Raw genomic sequence first — 17,734 nt, forward strand, 5'->3', positions numbered from 1 at the left:
TCTTTCCCTTTATTTACCAGCTTAAAAAATGAGTTTGTTGCCTAATATCCTCTAAATATGATCATTGAGATTTTTAACTTTTAGTATTTCTCTGAACTCATTGATTTAAACATATTTGATGTATTTTAGTCCATTGCAGTCATTCTTACTGATGCTCAGATCATCTCATCTTTGACTCATGGGAGTGTCTTCAAGTTGCTCCTGCGTCCTTTAGACAAGACCCGAGTATATCTAAAAATGTCCTTGCTTTCTGGTATTGACTGTATGGTCCAGGATTAACTTGTACATTTCATGACCCAGATCTGAAATCAGCTATTTTTCCAAGAATACCTAATTCCTTTTAGTGGAAAATGGTATTTAGAGATCACAGTTTTGTGCTAGGGGTGTTCATTGCTACTGCATTGATCATTGTTTCTAAGCCTTTCAATAGATACAGCTAGGAAATACTTCTTTTCCTAAGACAAACTATATCATAAATGCATACTCATTTTTTCAATTCAAATTTAAGACTATAGCATTTCTACTTAGCCTCTTGGATCTTACCTTTATACTTTTTTCTCTATGTGTTTTTAGGCTCTTGATGTTTGTTTCTCAACTAGAAGTTGGTGCCCACAAGCCCTCACCCTCATCATTTCCCAAACTGAACTCATCATTGTCTCTATCAGTTTTCTCACTCCCAGACCTACAAACGCATATGTGTTTCCACCTAGGGAGTAGGGCAGCTGGACCCAGATCTGGTGGACCTAGAACCTAGGTGGGCAAACTGAGGCAAGACCTGTTTTAGGACTCTTTGTGGTAGGGTTTGAGGATATCTAAAATGGAAATGTTCACATGTCCTCTCACTGTTTTAGGGGTCCACGGGCAGCAAGACTAATCCCAGATGTACTCACTGATGGAACTGTTATTGCAATCCCTGTCTTGAGGGGCTTCTTGGCTCGGTGAGAAGAAGGATAGCATTTGGGGATAAACAAGTCTGTGTTTGTATGCTATATCAAACCCTTAACTAATTCTGTGACTCTCAGCAAGTTGCTTTTTCTTCTTTTTCTTAGCTTTCTTATCTGTCAAGTGGAGATGGGGAAACAATCCCACAGATTTGTTGGGTAAATTAAATTGTTAAGCATAAGGGAATTATCACAAAATAAAAGAGCTGATATAGATGATAGTATGTTAAGATTATATAATTTTCTCTAAATCTCTACATTTTTTCAGATTTTATACACAGATATTACACATTAAAATATTCTGCACTATATAAAATATTTTAAGTTACTAGAAGGTAAGCTCAAGGAAGGCGGGAATTTTGTCTGCTGCTGTATTCATAATGCCTAGAACAGTGTCATACGTGTGTTTTCAAGCGCAAGTGGGCAATCAAATATTTGTTCAATGAATAGATAGATTAATCCCAGAAGTTGATGTTTTAAATAGGTAAAAACAGTTGCCAGTCTAGAAGTGAGAATTTTCCACTTCAAATGTTATTTCTCCCTTAATTAAAAAAAAGAAACCCCTTTAACAGTCTGAGGTGGTAAACTACAAATAAGAAAAGATTTCGTTTTTCCCCAAGTATTGTATCCATCTTTATATTGTTGACTTTATCTTGCTGTGTTCCAGATCCCTTAATTTCTGGTCGTTTTCATTCATTAAAAATCCATTCTAAGGTCCATTTAAAAACTCCAGTCTTATCTGATTCAAAGCTTCCTCACTCTCATTCCTGGACAGGCTTGTGACTCAATGGACCTGAAGTGAGAAGAGATGGTCTGTTCTTTTATTCTTCCCTTCCCTTTGACTTATCTCCTCCCCCTTTTCCAAACCTCTGTTTCTAACACCAAGTCCTCTAATGCTTTCAAACTTGAGACCCACCCCCCTCCTTTCCCTAAGCCTAAGACTCCATGGAGGAAAATAAGGGACAATCATCTCCAACTTTACTGAGGACATGATTACAATTGTCTCTCTTTTGGTGGGTCTCTGATTCTCTGGCTAAACCATAGTGGCCTTGTATGCACCGAAGTGTAAGAGGTGTCTGAATGGTGACTTTTTTGTGGAAACTTACATGTGAATTCTCCCTGACAGCATAATTCCCTGACATGGGAGATTTGACTCCAACATAACCTCATCTGAACCTCCTCATATCCTACTCCAGAAGCCAGCCTTCTTAGGTATTGTACCTACTAGTGAGTATAAGCCAAGCTGTCTTCCATGATACCTATTTGACCCCTAGGAAATTCAGGCATTCTCGTCACTACCACCCTGGTCAAGAAGTAGAACATGTGCCCTCTCCCCGTCACCACTACTTCCCTCCCCTCTAGAGGTAATCACTATCCTGTCTTTTAAGGTAATCATTTCCTTGCTTCTTTGTAGTTTTACAACCTATGTATGTATCCCTATATAGTTTTGCTTTAGTTGTTTTGGGGATATCTCTTTATCTATCTATCTATCATCTCTATCATCTATATAAAGCTACAGTAACTAGGTGAAGTAAATGTGCAAGGATATACAAAATGACCAGTGAAGCAGAATAAAGAGCCCCAAAACAGATCCACACATGTATGGAACTTTAATAAACAACAGAGTTGGCACTACAGATAAGTTGGAAAGAAAATTGTTTCATAAATATGCTGATACAATTAGATATCCATATTTTAAAAAACAAATTTGGATTCACACCTTATACCTTATACAAAAAAAAAGTCAGGTCAAGATGGATTAAAGGCTTAGATGGGGGGACTTCCCTGGTGGCACAGTGGTTAAGAATCCACTTGCCCATGCAGGGGGAATGGGTTTGATCCCTGGTCCAGGAAGATCCCACATGCCACAGAGTAACTAAGCCTGTGCACCACAGCTACTGAGCCTGTGCTCTAGAGCCCGCAAGCCACAACTACTGATGCCCACACGTCCTAGAGCCTGCCTGCCGCAACTTCTGAGCCCATCCACAACTACTGAAGCCTGTGCGCTCTAGGGCCTGCGTGCTGCAACTTCTGAAGCCCGCGTGCCTAGAACCTGTGCTCCGCAGCAAGAGAAGTCACCGCAGTGAGAAGCCCGCGCACTGCAATGAAGAGTAGCCCTCACTCACCTCAACTAGAGAAAGCCCGCGTGCAGCAACGGAGACCCAATGCCGCCCCCCCACCCCCCCAAAAAAAGGCTTAAATGGGTTTTTAAATATTTTTTAATTTTATTTTTGGCTGTGTCAGGTCTTAGTTGCAGCACGCGGGATCTTCGTTGCGGCATGTGGGATCCTCTGCTGCAGCACGAGGGCTCTCTAGTTGTGGTGCCCAGGCTCCAGAGCATGTGGGCTCTGTAGTTGTGGCACGTGGGCTTAGTTCCCCCGCGGCAGGTGGGATCTAAGTTCCCCGACCAGGGATCGAACCCGTGTCCCCTGCATTGGAAGGCGGATCCCTAACCACTGGACCACCAGGGAAGTCCCAAGGTTTAGATGTTAAAAAGCAAAATTTTTAAACTTTCAGACAATATATAGAAGAATACCTTTTGAGAAGATATATATATATATAATATCTATATAGAGAGAGCAATCAATATACATATTTATATATACCACTTTACTATGTCATGATATCTTATTCTTCAAAAATATCTTCATTATTCTTTTTTTAATTTAAAGTTATAAACAGTAAAATTCACTCTAGCTGTAGAGTTCTATGAATTTTGACAAATACATGTGGAGTCATGTAACTATCAACATAGTCAAGATACAGAATAGTTCCATCACCCCCCAAACACTCCTTTGAGCTGCCCCAGTATAGTCTAACCCTATCTCCACCGCTAACCCCTGGTAATCAGTTCTCCATCACTATGGTTCTGCCTTTTCCAGAATGTTATTTAAATGTAACCTTTGAGGCTGGTTTCTTTCATTTTGTGTAATATATATGAGATTTGTATATGTTCTTGAGTTTATCAATAGTTCATTCCTTTTTACTGCTGACTAGTATTGCATTCCATGGATGTACCACAGTTTATCTATTCACTAGTTTAAGGGCATTTGGATTTTCCAGTTTGGGCAATCATGAATAAAGCTTCTATAAACACTGGTTTTTATAAACAAAATTTCTTGGAAAGATACCTAGGAGTGGTTTTGCTGGGTTATATGGAAAGTGTATGTTTAACTTTTTTTTTTTTTTGACTGCGCTGGGTCTTCGTTGCTGCATGCGGACTTTCTCTAATTGTGGCGAGTGGGGGCTACTCTTCGTTGCGGTGCGTGGGCTTCTCATTGTGGTGGCTTCTCTTGTTGCGGAGCACGGGCTCTCGGCGCGCAGGCTTCAGTAGTTGTGGTGCACAGGCTCAGTAGTTGTGGCATGCTGGCTCTAGAGCGCAGGCTCAGTAGTAGTGGCGCACGGGCTTAGTTGCTCCGCGGCATGTGGGATCTTCCTGGACCAGGGCTTGAACCCGTGTCCCCTGCATTGGCAGGCGGACTCTTAACCACTGCGCCACCAGGGAAGTCCCTGTTTTCATTTTCTTCATTGTGATCTTGACCCATCTGAAATATATTTTCTTGTAAGGAGCATAATTTTCCCCCAGGTGGCTTGCCAATTGTTCCAACCCAATTACTGAATACTTCATGTTTTGTCCACTGATTTGAAACGCCACTTTATCACGTCCTGATTTCCATCAGTACCCAGGTCCTCTTCTAGACTTCGTATTCTGTGCTATCAAGCAGTTTATGTAAATCTACTCCAGAACCACCCTGTTTTATTGATAGATATTGAAGCTGTACACTATGTTGAGTCTTTATAGCACAGTGGTTAAGAGTGTGAACTCTGAAAACAGGTCTCCTGGGTTCCTATTTTAGCTCTCCCTTTACCTCAATCCACAAAGTGTGTTAACCACTAAGCTACTAGCCACAGTAAATATGCCTGGCAACCGGTGACTTCACTCCAGCCGCCGCAAGGCTGAATTGGCCTAGTAACTGGTGTCCCTAGGGATCCTCCTCAAGGAATAAACTTGGAGAGAAGATGCTCCAAGGAGGCAGGGATGATGGGGTGAAAAGGAGTGGGAAGAACTGAACTATGCTTCACACCTAAGGCGCAGATCATCAGGTTTCAAAACTTTGGGAACCGTGGGGAAGGCGGCTCCCTTCAGAGAGATAAGTCCAGGACGCCGGCAGCGGCCTGCGGACGGCGGGTCCGAAGCCTAGAAGAGTGAACCAACAGGGGCTGGGCTGGGGGTCTCAAGAGGGCACCCCAAATGTGAGCATCTTCAAGGTAAACTGCCTAAATCGCCTTTCGGCTACAGCGAAATATTAAAATCTCCTCCGACCCCAATGGCGATGGCTCCCACGGATCCTCGTACCATCGTCCCCTCGTCGCACTCCCATGCCGACCCTCCCACCCCCACCCCCAAGCGCCCGCAGAAGCGACCGGTCTTCTCCAGACGCGCGCGTCTGTGGCGGGTAAAGGGGGGGCGCAGTAGTCCTGGCCCGCTGTTCCCGACCTCTCCGGGAGCCAGGCGTCTGTTCCCCCGGCCCCCACCCCTCCGCCTCTGGACACAGACCTCGGAACTTCCCCTTCCATCTCCGTTTTTCCCAGGAATTTAGGGGTCCAGCATGCCCTGAATCTGGGAGCGGAGGGGCGGACCCCGGGCGCGGAGGGGCGGGGTAGTAAACGCCAGCGGGTAGAGCGGAAGTCTGGTGGCCCATCTCGCCGCCGCTCTGCTCGTTAGCTGGCCTCCCCTCTCCTCCGCCTTTCTCTTTCCTCAACCAGGTCTCGGATGGGCCCGCCCTGGAGACACCGACTTCCTCCAGCAGGTGATCGGGGCTGAGGCCGGTGGGGTTGGGATGCTGTAGGCGCGTCCTTCACTGACTCGCTCCGAGGTGGACTCCTGGTATTTTCCCGTCTGGATCAAAGAATTTCTTAGCTGGCCTTCAAACAGGTTGTCGCTACTTTGATTCTCAGAGAGCCCGGCGGAGAGTAGACAGAGTAGAGGGCACGGAGGCAGAGAAAGACCGGGTGCACAGATCCTGGTAGGGCCGGACTCGTGACAGAGACAGTTATCCCAGGTGGGTGCTACCTGGGTTGACACTTCCCGGGGGTGAAAGCAGAGGGAGCATCGGCAGCAGATTGAATTGCAGGTAACGAGGCTTGAAAGGGTGACAAGGCTGTGGCTGCTGCTGGAGGAAGGGTGGGAGGCGGGAGCAGGAGCAGGAAGCAGTGGGCTGTTCAGGAAGGGCCCTGGGTGCTAAACTAAACGGGTTGTGAGGCATCCGTGGGAAGATTTAAGCAAACCATAGATTTGGTCAGGTTTATATAATGACTCTGGAATATTAAGTAGCCATTAAAAATCATATTTTTAAAGAATGCTTTATCACATAGGAAAATACTCATTATATACTCATGATATAATGGAAACATATATATATTATATATATCCAATATATCTCCAATCTGTAAGAAATACATACACATGTTCATAGAATATATATTAATATATATTTATATACTCTATGTTACATTTAACAGATTATCAAATATATATGTTCTATAATCATATCCAATTTGTAACAAATATACAAACACATATGTGTTAATAATAATATCTAGTTTGTAAGAAATATACATGTATAAAGTATTCATATAGACATATGATATGATAATGTCCAATTTATAAGATTGGCTGTGTCTCCTTCCAAAACCTAAAGGGAGCAAACTATTTATTTATTTATTTATTTATTTATTTATTTATTTATTTATTTATTTATTTTTGGCTGTGTTGGGTCTTCGTTGCTGCACGCAGACTGTCTCTAGCTGCTGCAAGCGGGGGCTGCTCTTCACTGTGGTGTGTGGGCTTCTCATTTGCGGTGGCTTCTCTTGTTGTGAAGCATGAACTCTAGGTGTGCAGGCTTCAGTAGTTGTGGCGTACAGGCTTAGTTGCTCTGTGGCATGTGGGATCTTCCCGGACCAGGGATCAAAGCTGTGTCCCCTGCATTGGCAGGTGGATTCCTAACCGCTGTGCCACCAGGGAAGTCCCGAGCAAACATTTAAATTATGGTATCTTTTAAGATTGTGTAGGTACCCAATTAAACTAAAATCTCAAACTTAAACCAAGAGGAGGCCCAGTGGCTCCATCTTGCAAATAGCATTCTCCCTGAGCCATCTTCCCAAATCCAGATTGAACCGAGCTCAGATGTGTGCTGGCTTGGTACAAAAGCTGATGCTGGTGCTAGTACTGTCCACAGAGGAGGTTGAAAGGAGTTTGCAGGTCAGGGTGACCGCCTCTTTGGCTGGAGTCTGTGCCGTGGACTCTTGAATGGGTTTGACCATCCTAGTCAAAAAAGGAGAACACTGCCTATACCCTAGAAACACTTCCTTGAGCCTGTCCCAACCACCAATCCCTCATGCCCCCCAAGAGAGAATCACTATCCTGACACTTACGGTCATCACTTCTTTGATGTTATTTCTGATTTTACCACCTCAGTGTGTATACCTAAATACTTTAGTTTTGCTTGTTTTTTTGGACTTTGATATAAACAGAGTCATATGATATGTGTTCTTTAGGATATAGCTTCTTTCACTCAATGTTAAGTTTTTGAGATTCATCCATGTCATTAAGCATAATGGTAGTTCATTTCTTTGCTGTGTAGTATTCCTTTGTACTGGCTATATCACTCTATATTAATGCTACTGTGATGGATTTCTGGATTGTTTCCTTTGGGGGTTGTCGCAAACAATGCTGTTAAGAAAAATGTGTCCTTTGGTGCACATGTACACACATATTTTGTTGCAGTTATACCTAGGAGTGAAATTGCTGTTCATGGGATATGTATATCTTAATAGATAATGGCCAACCCATCTCTCAAAATATTTTTGTCAGTTTCCATTCAGCAGCAGTGGGTAAGCTTTACCATGGCTCCTCATTCTTGCTAATATTTGGCAAGTCTTCTCATTCAAGCCAGCCTGGTGTGTAGTGTCACTTCATCGTGGCTTAAACTACCGTTTTCCCACTGTCTGAATAGCTTGAGAACATTTTCATATGTTCACTGGCCATTTGGAAGACCACTTCGGTGAAAGATCTCAAGTTTCCTAAATATTTTTCTATTGGGTTATTTATATTTTTCTTATTGCTTTGTAGGAGTTTTTTTTTTTTTTTTTTTTTATAGTAGTCATCTTTTTCTTTTTTAAATTTATTTATTTATTTATTTATTTATTTTGGCTGTGTTGGGTCTTCGTTTCTGTGCGAGGGCCTTCTCCAGTTGCGGCAAGCGGGGGCCACTCTTCATCGCAATGCGCAGGCCTCTCACCATCGCGGCCCCTCTTGCTGCGGAGCACAGGCTCCAGACGCACAGGCTCAGCAGTTGTGGCTCACGGGCCCAGCCGCTCTGCGGCACGTGGGATCCTCCCAGACCAGGGCCCGAACCCGTGTCCCCTGCATTGGCAGGCGGATTCTCAACCACTGCACCACCAGGGAAGCCCTGTAGGAGCTTTTTATAGATTCCAGATAAAAGCCCTCTGTCAGCTATATGTGTGGCAACTTTTTTCTACTCTGTAACTTTTTAGTCTTTTAATGGTGTCTCTTGATGAACAGATGTACTTAATTCTAATGAACTCACATTTACCTATTGTTTCCCTTACGGTGAGCCCTAAGTCCTGTTAAAGGAATCTTTCTTAATCTCCAGATCATGAAGATATTCTCCCATATTAACTTCTTTAGAAGCTTCATGGATTAATTTTTGTATGATGTGAGATAATAGTCAAATTTTGTTTTTTCCAAATGAATATACATTTTCCCATCATAATTATTTAATTCTGTCATTTCCATGATCCTCTGAGTTGACATGGAATACCTCTCCATTTATTTAAAACTTTTACTTCTCTTAGTAATCATTTTTAGGTTTTGGTATAAAGGTCTTATCTTTCTTTTGTTAGAGTTATTCCTAAGCACTTGAAATATCTTCATGTTATTATAAACATTTCCTTTAATTTTTTCATTACCTATTTATTTCCTGCTGGTATTAGAAATGCTATTAATGGTATTCCACTAACCCTGTATCCAGCAATGTTGTTAAACTCACTTATTAATCCTAATTATGTATTTACAGATTCTTTTTTATTTTTCACATGCACAATCATATCCATAAACAATGACAGTTTTACTTCTTTTTCCAAACTTTATACTCTAAAAATATCTTACTGCACTTTCTAGGACCTTGTATCAATTATCTATTGCCACCAAAATGCTGTATAACATACCACCTCAAAATTCAGTGATTTAAAGCAACAAGATGGGCTTCCCTGGTGGCGCAGTGGTTGAGAATCCGCCTGCCAATGCAGGGGACACGGGTTCCAGCCCTGGTCTGGGAAGATCCCACATGCCGCGGAGCAACTAGGCCCGTGAACCACAATTACTGAGCCTGTGCGTCTGGAACCTGTGCTCCGCAGCAAGAGAGGCCGCGATAGTGAGAGGCCTGTGCACCGCGATGAAGAGTGGCCCCCGCTTGCCGTAACTAGAGAAAACCGTCGCACAGAAACAAAGACCCAACACAGCCATAAATAAATTAAAAAAAAAAAAAAAGCAACAAGATTTTATTATTGTATCTCATGAGTCATTAGACTGGGGTCAGCAAATATGTAAGGGGATTGACTGGCTATTGACTGATCTAAGTTAGCTTGAGCTAGGGCCACTGGAATGATTCAGCTCTGGTTTACATGTCTCACTTCCAGCAGATTAGCCTAGATGTGTCCTCATGGTGATAGCAAAAGAGTAAGAGAGCAAGCAATAACAAGGAAGGTCTTTTGCAGCCTAGGCTCTGAATTGGCATACCAGCCCAGATTCCAGTTAGCGAGAGGATCTGAAGAATTACATTGTAAAGGGAGTAAATAAAGGAAAAAATTGAAGACTTAGGACCACTGATGCTATTAACCTACCCAAATTTTAAATTCAATTTGACTAGAATGGTAGTGGGCATCCTTGTCTTATTACTGAGCTCCAAGGGAAAGCCTTCAACATTTTATCACTATGTTTGATATTTGCTGTAAGCTTTTTTGGAAATAACCTCTGTGAAATTAAGGATGTTCCTTTTTAGTCCTAGTTTCCTAAAAGTGTTTTTTAAAAATGAGTAGTTATTGGGTTTTATAAAATATTTCCACAAATATTAAGATGATCATATGATTTGTATCCTTTGTTATGTTATCATTGATTGATTTTCTTTTTTCTTTTTTTTTTTTTTTACTTTTAAACTTCCCTGCAATCCTGGAATAAATTCACCTCGGTTGTAATGTAATGTCGTTTTTATGTATTGATGGATTTGATTTGCTAGTATTTTGTTTGGGACGTTTGCATCAACGTTCATGAGTGACACTGGCATACGATTTTCTTTTTCATAATTCCCTTGCCAGGTTTTGGTATTAAGGTTAGGCTGGTCTCACCACTGTTTCTATTCTGGAAGATTTTATGCAAGATTAGTAGTATTCATTTCTTAAATGTTTAGTACAATTCACCAGTAAAATCATCCAGGTTGGAAGTTTTCTATGGAGGAATATTACTAATTAGGAATCAATTCATTTAAAAGTTATAGGACATGTATCTTTTCTAATTATGGTTTTCTCCAGATATATGCCCAAGAGTGGGATTGCTGGGTCATATTGTAGGTCTATTTTTAGTTTTTTAAGGAACCTCCATACTGTTCTCCATAGTGGCTGCACCAATTTACATTCCCACCAACAGTGCAGGAGGGTTCCCTTTTCTCCACACCCTCTCTAGCAATCTCTGTTGTTATACATTTAATTCTTTACTTAATTAAAACCAAATAAGATGTAACTGTTTTTTTGCAGCCTCAATTTTATCCACATATTTCCATTTTAATTACTCTCAATTCCTTTCTGCATGTTTGACCTTTCTTCTGAGATAAGTTTTCCTCTTCCAGAAGAATCCACTGTAGTATTTTTAGTAGTGCCAGACTTCTGGCAACAAAACTCTGTGGTTTTGTTAGTCCAAAAATGTATTTACTTCATCTTCACTCTTGAGGAATATGTTTTCGAGAAATGGAATTCCAAATTCACAGTTATTTTCTTCCAGGACTTTAAAGATTTAATTCCACTGCCCACTTGCTATAACAGTTATTAAATATTTTGAAATTGATCTATGCTTATAAGATGAGAAAAAAACGGAGTGTCAGAGAGATGAAATTATTTTCCCAAAGTCAATAACTCATGAGGAGAAGGGCCAAGATTTAAACTCTGGCCCTCATTGCTCTAAAACCTTTGTTGTCATGGAGTTTTACAGTCTGGTATCTGAGATATGTCCCTTAAAGTCTGCTATTCTTGGTGATCCCAGGATTCCCTTAGGAGTTAGTGGGCCTGTAAGAAGAAACTCATGGAGTCCCTTGAGGAAATATCAGAGGAAGAGGCCCCCAAAGAACACCACTCTTCCTCAACCCCATCCTGGAAGCTCACGGCCAAGGAGATTCTGGCCACCAAGACCCAAAACTACTTTGCTCAGACTAAAAGAACTGAGAACATCTTGATCCAGGTTGCCTTCTCCGTTGGGCTAAACAGCATATGGCGTTTCCCTTACCTTTGTCATCTGAATGGAGGAGGTAAGGTCAGGGACCTGGATCCTGAGTTTAAGGAAGGAGTTTTAAGGCTGGGAGCCTAGACTGCTAGGTGCTGGGGGAGGAGATAACTGGAGGGGAGGCACCCAGACTCCTAGAGGATAAAGAGGAGAGGGGCCAGGACTCCTGGCTGCCTGAGCACAGCTCCTGGCTCTCTTCTTCAGGCAGCTTTATCCTGATGTACTTCTTCATGCTCCTCTTGTTCGGGATTCCCCTCTTGTACATGGAGATGATCATGGGGAAATGTCTGCATGTGGACAACATCTGGGTCTGAAAGCAGCTTGTCTCCTGGCTGGGCAGCATAGGCTACGCCAGCATACTGGTGAATGTGGGGCCCAGCCAAGAGGCATCCCAGTTCACCCCTTGTGGTCTCCAGGTTCCCTGTCTCCACCCATCCCACCCCTCAGGCCCACTATGTCCACCCCCAGGTATGCATCTTGGTGAGCTTGTATAACAGCGTCATCATCACTTGGAGCCTCTCCTACCTGGGCAACTCCTTTGGTCATCCCCTGCCCTGGGACAAGTGCCCACTGGTGAAGAACATCAATGTCACCAGTGAGGAGAGGGAGAGAGAAGGCCAGCAGAGCCAAGGGAGGCAGGGGCACCAGGGGGCAAGAGACAGGGAGTGAGAGCCAAAGGGAAGGAAGTGACTAGCAGGGGCAGCCACCAGGTGAGGTGGTACCTAAGCGCCTGGGTCCCCCCAGACCTCACTTGCCTTCGGACTGTGTCCCACCAGTACTTCTGGTACCACACCACTCTGAATGCCTCAAACCACATTGAAGAAGGGGTCGAGGCCCTCGTCCTGAATCTCAGCCTGGGCATCTTCGCAGTCTGGTGCCTCCTCTTCCTAATCATGAGCACAGGGCTAAAGATTTCAGCGCAGGTAAGCCACCTTGATCACTGATCCCACTACCACTTCACCTTTGCAAATCCAAAGATCCTCAGGCTCCCTGCCCCCGCACCATCCTCCTCCTCCCTCCTTTCCAGGACCCAACTTCCCAGTTATCATGGAGATGGACAGTGTTCTCTCCAACCCCTCACCTCCAGCACCAAACTGGATCAGTGGGGTGGCTAACTTCTCCGGGGCTGCCCTCTCAGAATGAAGCTGAGACGACAGTGCTGTGAGTTAATAAATGGGTCCACTGGGACGCCCTGCACAGGCCATGGGCATAGTGTGCTTTCAGTGAGCAGCCCAGATGTCAGCCTCCTCCTGCACATACACCCTCCAAATTGCCAACACCCCTGGCAAACTGAGTATCCAATCTGGTGACCCCAGTTTCCCCCTGCCTTTGAGACCCCTCCATCTCCTGGAGCTGAGCCAAACTGTGGGGGAACTTTGCAGCAATCAGTATCATGCAATCTAGAAAGTGTGTTAATCCCTAAAGCTAACTTGGTAATTGGTGACCATACTAAATCTATCTCATAACTCATCTCACTACTCCTACCAAGAGGGTAGCTCGCCTAGAACATTTAGGTCCTCACTAGCTGGCTGTTATGCTTCGTTCTTACTTGGGATAAGGTCCCTCACCCACTTGGGCCCTGGGAAGTAGGTCACCTGGTTTCTGTGGGCTCAGGACCAGGGAATCGTGGAGGACTTGGACCTTATTAGGGTTGTCTGTGGGAATAGGTAACACCGCCCTGCCTATCTGTCAAATGGAGTTAAGGGAACTCAGGGGATGGAGGACAGAGGCCCCTTCTAGAAGCCACACCCCTTAGTGACTTCCTGGGCAAAAACCCTTCTCTCCCATTGCCTACTCCCGAAGGTCATGACCTTGAGAATCAATGCCAGCTTCCATTACCACCCACTCTGGTTCCCAATCACTTCTCAAATCTTCGCCTGCTCTTTCACACCTTTTAGTTACCGCAAATGTCTCTAAACATCTTTTATCACACTCCCCTATCAGTAACAGCTTTTTGAAAAAATATCCCCAACCTACGTAGAAAATTTACGTGTGAATTCCTGTCATTCTATCAATACATACTTGATATCAGTAAAGTTTCATTTGTTTTGCTCATTGATTTTTAAAAAAATAGATGTAAGTAGAAATCCTAAATTTTTCTTCCTGCATTCCCAATGTAATGGCTTCTCCTTCCCAATTTGGAGAGCCCTGAAAAGGGCAGAGGCAGAGGCCCCCAGGCCCTTCCAGCCCCTGAGATTCACCTCGGGGCCTCCTGCCTCCTCCCTTGCTCTCCATGCACCCTGGGTCTGGGATAACCCAGCTCCGGGAGCTGGAGGCGAGTGGAGTGGGCCTGGTCCCCCTTCCACCCTCACCCTCACCTCTGTGTCTCTCCTCGCCTCTCAGAGTCAGGCTGGGCCACCATGAGCCAGTATTACCAAGTGTCTGGTGGGGTAAGAGAAAGGCCAGTGTAGACGATGAGTCCTGCACTTGGAGTGGTAGTTGTAAGGTTGCTTTTTGTGAGGTTGGGGGGTGAGAAGTCCTGGCATGGAGAACACCTTCCCAGGTGCTATGAGAAGCCCCTCGCCCTTGTTAACACCTGGACAATGTATTAACGGACAGGCCCTTGGCTGGTCTCCCTCTCCACCTCTCCTTTCATGAAGTGGATATTGCAGGAGGCTCAGAGAAGAGAAAGGACAGCCCTGCAGTCAAATGCCCAGCCAGTGACAGGTGGAGAGAGAATCAAGGTTTTCTGGCTCCTAGTCTGGGATCCTTTCGTGATTTGGATGACCATGACATTGGCTGGGGGAAGCCACATGAGGAGCTTTAGCAAGTAGTTGCAGCTGAGACAGGAGTCTGCAAACTTTTCCTACAAAGGGCCAGATGGTGTTTTTGGCTTTTCAGGACGTGGTCTCTCTGGCATACAGTTGTCCCTCAGGATTGCTTCCAGGACCCCCCACAGATACCAAAATCTTCAGATCCTCAAGCTCCTTATATAAAATTATGTAGTATTTGCATATAACCTACACACATCCTCCCGTATACTTTAAATCATCTCTAGATAATTAATACAATGTAAATGCTATGTAAATAACAGCCAGCGTGGCAAATTCAAGTTTTGCTTCCTGAAATTTTTTTTCGAATATTTTCGATCCACATTTGGTTGAATCCATGGATGTGGAACATGTGCCTACAAAGGGGGCCGACTGTGCAACTAGAACTGTAATCACAAAGAACTTTTGTACTTTTGTATAACTTGATCGCCATTTTATATAACAGGGCCTGTTTTACAAATAAATTTTGATTTACTAAAAACAAAAACAAAGGGGGCTGACTGTATTCTCTTTGTTGTTTGATTTTTACAACTCTTTAAAAATGTAAAAATCATTCTTAGCTCACAGGCCAGATTTATCCCACACACAACGCCCATAGTTTGCCAATCCCTGGTCTAGGGCCATGTGATACCTACAAGAGAATGCTGGTGACTAAACCAGAATTTGCTTTGAACTCCCTAGTTGGCCCACTTTGTACCAGGCAGCCACCCAGAGGGTATAACCATCAGGCTGTCCAGCAGAAAGAAAGGTGACCCAAGAATGGTCAGGGGGGCAGAATCCTAAATTTTCAAAATGGTCTATATAACTCCCCCACCCCTTAGATCTCAAGAGATTGATCATCCAGGAGGCAGCCAAGAAGAGACGAAGCCTCTCTGGGGACACCCGCATTCAGTGACCAAACTGCCCGACTAAGCTGTGTGGACCAGGAGGAGAGGAAGAAGGTAAAGTCAGAAATCTTTTTGAGCTGATTTTTTAGGAGATGGGTCCAACAACCGTTAATACCAGATACATGTGGATGGGAGGGAAAATAGTCCCACCCAATACCTTAACCTTGACTGCAGTCTGTCTTCCAAGGTGGGCTCTGGGGTTGGATGGATGGACACCACCAGCTTTTAACTCAGCCCAACCAGCAGTGAACCAGGCCCAGTCACTTACAAGGACTTGTATAAATCGAGGGCCCCACTGAGCCAGCAGCTTTGCTTCAGGCGGTGGAGGGAGGGATAAAGTTTTCTCCAAAGGGGAAGCTGCTACTTCTCCACTGCAAAACTGAGATGACCCAAGGACCAGCCCAGCTGTGCCCTTGAACATACCATTTACATTTAACCATTTCAGACCTTACTAGTTGTCAAGTTCAAGTTGACCTACCCCAAAATGGAGGAGTCAAGCCAGGAAGTCACAAGGCCTCGGTGGGTTGGTGGGTCCCTTTCAACAGCGCTTAATAGCAATTAATAGAGGCCTTTCCTAAAAGGGGTGTATGTGGTGGCTGCGTCGGCAGGTGGCGCTGTTGTACCGGGAAGTGACTTCTGAGTACCTCCACAGCCATTAGGTCATTAAAGCTATGATTTCCCTTTCTCCTGGGGTTCTACGTAGTTTCTATAGTCGGCCGTGGAGAGGACCACACATGCTACAGTCCCTGGATGGGAGAATCCCCGGACACTTATGGGACAATCACAGTATGAACACATAAAACATCAATACCAATTATATATTCAATAGGGGAAGCCATGACAGCACACTGAATTGGCCCAAATGCCCATACCCTGCAAGGTCACTTCAGCTTCCCTGCCCCCATAATGAGCCTTATCAGTTGAATTCAGGTGCTTTTTCCTCCTCGAGGAACACGCATGCGTCAGGGACTACAGCATCGGCTTTAGTGAAATTTCTACCCGGGGGATATACTGTCTCCAAAATCCACAAAGGCTGATCCTTGTTGAACATCCTTTGTAGCAGGACCAACAGTTTGTCTTTTCTAAGCTATGAAATGTCTATCTAAGCCTAGATAGTCCTCAAGATGATGACTTGGATAGCAGGGTCTTCTCTTTCATTTGTTCATTCGTTTGTTTACTATTTATTTATTTTGGCTGCACTGGGTCTTAGTTGCAGCACACAGGATCTTCATTGCAGCATGTGGGATCTTTTAGTTGTGGCACATGGACTTCTTAATTGAGGCATGCATATGGGATCTAGTTCCCACCAGGGATCGAACCCAGGCACCCTGCATTGGGAGCATGGAGTCTTACCCACTGGACCACCAGGGAAGTCCCAGGGTCTTCGTTTTTGTCTTCATTCAAGACCCATCCATCCTCAGTTAACTGTGATTGGGTGGCAGGTAATGCAATACAAGCAGTGAAGGTCATTACTAAAAAGCCATTCCTTCCAAAGATGTACAAATGGCCAAAAGCACACGAAAAGAAGTTCAATGTCGTTAGTCATTAGGGAAATGCAAATCAAACTCACCATGAGACACCACTTCATACCCACCAGGATATCTATAACCAAAAGAAAAAAAAAAAAAAGGAAAATAACAAGTGTTGGTGTGTATTTGAAGAATTTGGAACCTCATACACTGCTGGTGGGAATGTGACATGGTGTGACCACTGTGAAAATCAGTTTGTCAGGTCCTCAAAAAGTTAAACATAGAATCACCAGCAATTCCACTCCTAGTTATATACCAAAAAAACTGAAAACAGGTGTTCAAACAAAAACTTGTACCTGAACATTCATAGCAGCATCAGTCACGATAGCTAAAAAGTAGAAACAACCCAAATGTCCATCAATGGATGAATGGATTTTAAAAAGTTATATATCCATACTATGGTTATTATTCAGCTATGGAAAGGAATGAAGTTATAATATAACATCAATGAACCATTGTGCTAAGTGAAAGAGGTCAGGCACAGAAGACCACATATGTTATTATTCCACTTATATGAAATATCCAGAATAGGCAAATCCATATAGATAGAGAGCAGATTGTTGGTTGCCAGGGGCTGGGAACAGAGGAGAATAAGAAGTGAGTTCTTAATGGATACAAGGTTACTGTGTGGGGTGATGAAAACTTCTGGAACTAGACAGTAGTAATGATTGTACAACATTGTGACTATTCTAAATGCCACTGAAGCGTACACTTAAAAAGGGTTAAAATGGTAAATTTTATATTATGTGTATTTTACCACCACCACCACAACAACAAAAATACAAATTGAAAAGAATGAAATAAAATTGCCTCTATTTACAGACAGTATGACATAGAAAATCCTAAACAATCTGCAAAAATAATACTAGAACTAGTAAAGTGAGTTCATCAAAGTCATAGAATACAAGGTTAATATACAAAAAATCAGCAGTATTTCTGTATACTAGCAATAAGCAATTCGAAATTCTAAAAAATTTGAACAGTATCATATACAATATCACATTGTATAAGAATACATCTAACAAAATATGTGGAA

The sequence above is a fragment of the Balaenoptera ricei genome, chromosome 19, assembly GCF_028023285.1.
Source record: "Balaenoptera ricei isolate mBalRic1 chromosome 19, mBalRic1.hap2, whole genome shotgun sequence".
Taxonomy (NCBI): domain Eukaryota; kingdom Metazoa; phylum Chordata; class Mammalia; order Artiodactyla; family Balaenopteridae; genus Balaenoptera; species Balaenoptera ricei.